Below are 6,000 nucleotides of genomic sequence, written 5' to 3'. Positions count from 1 at the left end.
GGAGGAGGAGGACTGGAGGGAGGCTCTGGAGGCCCCTAGGGGAGCAGCAATAGCAGTGCGCCTGCGATTCATCCAATTTAAGTACCTACACAGAGCATACTATACAAGGGAACGGCTGTGGAGGGCTGGGCTGATAGCCTCCCCGGAGTGCCTGAGGTGTGGGACTGAGATAGGCTCCTTCTTACATACGGTATGGGGATGTGTGCGGCTGCAGAGGTTTTGGACGGGTGTGTGGGACTGTTTGGAGGAAGTCTTGGCATGGGACCTCCCTCGCACGCCGAAGTTGGGCCTCCTCCATGTTATGGAGCAAGTAGGGGGCAATGGGTATAAACGGCATCTGCTCCTGTTGGGTCTCACGGTGGCCAAGAGGGACATAGCTCAGGCTTGGACGGCACCCAGAGCTCCGCTGGTGGGAGTGTGGAAGCGAGGCATGGACTTCAACATGGGCCTGGAACGTCCTATCTTTGAGGCTAGGGGCTGCCCTAGAAAACATTACCGAATCTGGAAGAAATGGGCAGATTACCGGGGCCTACTGCTGGACCCCCCAGCGACGAGAGACGTGGGTCTAGACCTTGTTGGCTCTGCCCCTGTGTGAACTGTGCCACATGTTGCTGATGTGATCCCTCAGGTTATGTTTTGGACAATGTAAACACCGTGCAGGGTGGGGGGTGGGCGTTGGGTTGGAATACGGGGAGGGGGGCCTGGGTGAACGTTGATTGAATATTTTGACTTCTTTGCTCTTTTATTTTCACTACCTTCCTGATACTACGGAAGCGGTGTCTTGTTTATATTCTTTCAACTGCTGAAATCCAATAAAATTTGTTCTGAAAAAAAAAAAAAAAAAGCATGTCATAAAATCCCAAGACAGTTAAAACAATGATTAAGTGTAAAAGGGAGAATTCAGGGTCAAAAGCTATTAATGCTTAATTGCACAGGACTTGGTAACAGTCTTCCATATTGGACTCAATGGCTTGGGGGAAACTTGAGTACACCAATGCATACGCAAATAGATAGTGCCTTGCAGGTTTTTCCTTCTAAGGACCCTAGTCCAGCTCAGAAACTTAGCCATAGCAACAACTATGACTTTGGAAGTTTCAGTTTTTAAAATACACAGGGCCGTTTCACAAGATCTAGTTCCAAACTTTGTGCAAACCGGCTTCAGTCATTTCAGCCGAGGGCTCTTGTATGCAGGGCACACAAACAGGACATGCGATAAAGTCTTGTGCTCAGTTAAGCAAGTGTCACATTTTATATCCTGGTAACCCCGCCACTTTTTAGTGGACGATTTTAGGGGGTGTTCCCACTCTAAATGAAAAGAAAAAAATACTTGTTTTAGGGACTATGTTCAATCAATCAATCAATCAGGTCATTTGTAGAGCGCACTACTCACCCGTAGGGTCTCAAGGCGCTGGGAGGGGGGGGGGGGTGCCGCTACTGCTCGAACAGCCAAGTCTTGAGCTTCTTCCTGAAGGAGAGGTGGTCTTGGGTCAGGCGCAGATTGGTCGGAAGTGAGTTCCAGGTCTTGGCGGCCAGGTAGGAGAAGGATCTTCCTCCTGTTGTCGCTCTTCGGATGCGGGGGACGGCGGCGAGGGCGTGGTTGGTTGATCTGAGGAGGCGCTTGGGAGTGTAGAAGTTGATCCGGTTGTTGAGGTAGCTCGGGCCTTGGTCGTGTAGGGCTTTGTGCGCGTGGGTGAGGAGCCGGAAGGTGATTCTCTTGTTGACCGGGAGCCAGTGCAGATCTCTCAGGTGTCCGGAGATGTGGCTGCGACGGGGGATGTCGAGGATGAGTCTCGCCGAGGCGTTCTGGATCCGCTGGAGTCTCTTCTGGAGTTTGGCGGTGGTTCCGGCGTAGAGGGCGTTGCCGTAGTCCAGTCGGCTGGTGACGAGGGCCTGGGTGACCGTCTTCCTCGTCTCGGTGGGGATCCACCGGAAGATCTTACGTAGCATGCGCAGGATGTTGAAGCATGACGAGGAGACGGCGTTGACTTGTCTGGTCATGGAGAGGGAGGAGTCCAGTATGAAGCCCAGGTTGCGTGCGTGGTCCGTCGGTTTGGGTGCGGTGCCCAGGGCGGGGGGCCACCAGGAGTCGTCCCAGGCGGAGGGCGTGGAGCCCAGGATGAGGACCTCCGTCTTGTCTGAGTTCAGTTTCAGGCGGCTGGTCGTCATCCATTCGGCTACGTCTCTCATCCCTTCGTGCAGGTTGGCTCTGGCGGTGTCGGGGTCGTTGGTCAGGGAGAGGATCAGCTGGGTGTCGTCGGCGTAGGAGATGATGTTCAGGTTGTGTTTGCGTACGATGGCCGCGAGGGGGCTCATGTAGACGTTGAAGAGGGTGGGGCTCAGTGAGGATCCTTGAGGGACGCCGCAGATGACTTTGGTGGCCTCTGACTTGTACGGTGGTAGGCGGACTCTTTGTGTTCTTCCGTCGAGGAAGGAGGTGATCCATTCCAGTGCCTTCTCCTGGATTCCGATGTTGCTGAGGCGCTGTACTAGGGTGCGGTGGCAGACCGTGTCGAAAGCCGCGGAGAGGTCCAGGAGGATGAGGGCCGCTGTTTCTCCGTTGTCCATCAGGGTTCGAAGGTCGTCGGTGGCGGCGATGAGGGCGGTCTCTGCTCATTTTGACAAAAGGGAGAGGAGTGAGGGAAGAACACCACCACACTGTACCACCTCGGGGTGCCAATCGCTGCGCTTGAAGGCGAAATCACTCAGGTGGGGATAGCTTACGAGGCATTCCATAGCCCTCCCCTGCCCTGACTAGGGATTCATCCTCACTAGGCTCCCCCTTCCCAAAACACCCGCGGATGCGGCTGCGTACCTCGGGTAGCCACGCTCCTCCATGATTGCGCCTGCTTGCTAATGGGTGTGGTGCCCTTTCCTTCACTTCTTGGTCCCAGGCGTTTTCTGCTCTCGAGGGCGTCCTTCCTCCGTTCTCGTCCGGGGACTCAGCAATCAGCTTGATGGAGTCACTCCTTCCTTCCTTCCTTCCTTCCTCCCAAGGCATCCGGTTAATTCTCTCGTCGTCCACCAACTCCCGGGTCACACACTCAGCTGTTTTAAACCCCGTAAAAAAAGTCTGCCTCCTCGGTTGCCATGGAGCTCATTGGAGCATGTGAAATGGTCACGTGAAACGGGGCTGTCCTGGAAACGTGGGGAGTTAAAGGGACCGCCGTCATCCTCTGCCATAGGTCCCATGGGTACTGTAAGCAAAACACAGGGGAAACGTAAGAAATAAATAGGTCTCCACATCCCTCCTCCTCCTGGTCCTGGGACGGGACTTTGTGACGTGGTGTATTTTCTTTGTGGATTTTTTGTTATGAGGTACATCATTGGAAGTATAGGATATTCATAGTGTGAAAACTCAAATTCTTCCTTTGTAATCAGTCTATCTCTTTTACATTGTAATGCATCTTTTTTTAGTCTTGCCCTCATCTTGTTGTACTGTTTGTTGTTAGTACATTCATAATATGATTTCTCTTCCAATTGTCTGTATGCTTCTGCTATGTATTGTTCCGTAGGCCATATGACAATGTTGCCACCTCTGTCAGATTTGTTTATTATTATGTCTTTATTTACTCTCAATTTTTTCATTAGTTTCTCTTATTGTTGTTCTTTAAATTTCCTTTTAGTACCCAATGTTGTCCCTCATTCTTTTGTTGTTGGAGACCACCTTTAATAGTGAAATATATTTTGAGTTTTAGTTTTTTGATAAATTTAAAAACGTCCACTCTTGTTTCTCCATAGTTAAAATTATTTTCGGGACAAAAAGATAATCCTAATGAAAGTATTTGGATTTATGTTTTGGTTAGTTTGACATTAGACTGATTTATGATCAGATTGTCATTTCCCCTTATTTTTGTCTCCATAGTTGTCTTTTATTTTTTGGTTTTCCCACACTTCCTCCTTTCTCTTCTTTTGTTTCTCCTTTTTCTTGGGTCTTTGGGGAGTACCGCGGCCTCAGGGTTTGTCTCCTGTCCAAACTTAAAAAATCCAACTCTTCCACCAGCATGAGTTTTCCCTTATATGTATTAGTACTACTTGTCACCATTCCACCATCCTCTGATTCCATCTCACTTGTTAGGGAGGTCAGATCTGAGGTGTACGCTATTTCATTTGGGTCTCTTCTGTCTGTATTTTGGGTACTGAGACCTACTACATTTGTCTTCACAAACCGCCGGTGTTTAACATTATCAAACTTGAATGCAAATGTAAAAATATGTCCTGTTTCTTAGTCTATTTTGTCACAATTTAATTTAAAAGCCTTTTTTATTTTAATGTTATATTCATGCCTTTTCAAATGTGCCTTAATATCATTTTTCGTCTTACTGATGTATTCTTGATTATCACATTTGTCCAGATCACTGTTAATTTTATCTAGTTCCTTGATCAAATCTTGTCTGTCATTTAATGCATATTTTATTAAAATGTTCACCGATCTCATCAATGCCTCTAGGTTACTTTCTCCCCACACAGTTAGCACTTTGGTGTTTGCATTGTCGAAGCTTGGTGAGAGCATAAATCTGAGTCCTCTCGGCACTCTCCCTGCTTTCTCATATTTCTGCAGGGACTTTTGCTCCCACCACTTCATGATTTCAGTGCACATTTTTTTGTCTAGATTTTCTAAAAATAACTTGCTGTCATTATCTTTACTTGGGAACGAGGGTCCGCCTCTACTATAGTCTTCCTTTGTTGTTGGCTTATTGCGATAGAGCACCTCTGCTGCTGTTTCTCTTTCTCGCAATGCTTCAACTGACATGTTGGAAATTATATGAGCCCACCTGGGAATAATATTGATGACCCCTACGTGGTTAAATATGTATTGTAGCACACCTACCCACCTGTATTTATGGCAGTCTTCCTACTCACCTCCCACTGCTGCTTCACACCGTTTGTATATCCTCTGGCTGATAACAGGGTGCTGCTGTGGCCATCTCTTAGTCAGAGTAAAATGTCTTGAATAGGCTGTGTGCCGCTCAACCTTGTTCAGGGAGGCGGTCCGTCGTATCCGGAAGCAGCCTGCTTCCGTAAATTTCAATTTCAATGTGCCTCCCAACCAAAATCCTCCTCACACGGACAGGAGGGAACAGACGGGAACAGACTCTGAAATTGTGCTAAATATCCTTTATTAGCTCACTCCAACTTTGCCATTATGCGTTTTGTTCACTTCACGTGACCTTGATCACATGATGAGGCACAAGAAATCAGTGAAACAAATGTGCAAAATGAGAAAAGGGGGCAGGGTAGAAACAGCCTGATCCCCTAGGCCTGCTTAGGGGGTCCCACAAGGATCCCCAGGACCCCCCCAATTTTTTTTTTAAATCGCCAAAATCCACACAGGGTGCGCGGAACCGGGCAAAAAAAAAAACGAAGCTAGGGCTTCCGTGCTTCGTTAATATTTAGCCCCCGGGTGGGCCAAATCCCGGGGGCAAGATGTGTATTGGGATGGAGGGCCCAAAGGGGCCCCCCAACCCTGGGGACCGCCATCCCCGGGGTTTTATAAAAATATGTGCGGTTGGGCTCACAGCCCCCCCCAGCCCCGGGGACTGCCACCCCCCGGGGCTTAGAAAATAAATGGGTGGGGGACTCAAAGGCTCCCCTAAGCACCGTGGACTGCCACCCCCGGGGTTTTATGAAATAAATTGTGGGAGGGCTCAGAGCCACCCCCTGCCTCGGGGACCGCCACTCATCGGGGGCTTCAAAAATATATAGGTGGGGGGCTCAAAGGCCCCCCTAAGCCCCGAGGACTGAAACCGCCGGGGCTTTAAGAATATTTTTGCCGGGGCTCACGGCATCATTAGAAAATAATTTATTAGTCCTGGGGAGGTGGCAGTCCCCAGGGCGCAGGGTTGCCACTAAGGCAACCCCACATACATGTTAAAAATGCACCAGGGCCCCAGGACCTGGCCTTACCGGGAGCCTAATTAACTGAAGAGCGGGAGTCAGTGCTTTCGGTTTTTAAAATTCATTTTTGGTGGGAGTCGCAAATCTTACTCATCTCCCAGTGAA

Source organism: Lissotriton helveticus, chromosome 5_1 (genome assembly GCF_964261635.1).
Source record: "Lissotriton helveticus chromosome 5_1, aLisHel1.1, whole genome shotgun sequence".
Classification (NCBI taxonomy): Eukaryota; Metazoa; Chordata; class Amphibia; order Caudata; family Salamandridae; genus Lissotriton; species Lissotriton helveticus.
The sequence above is the reverse complement of the archived record's forward strand: the minus strand, read 5'-3'. Positions refer to the sequence as shown.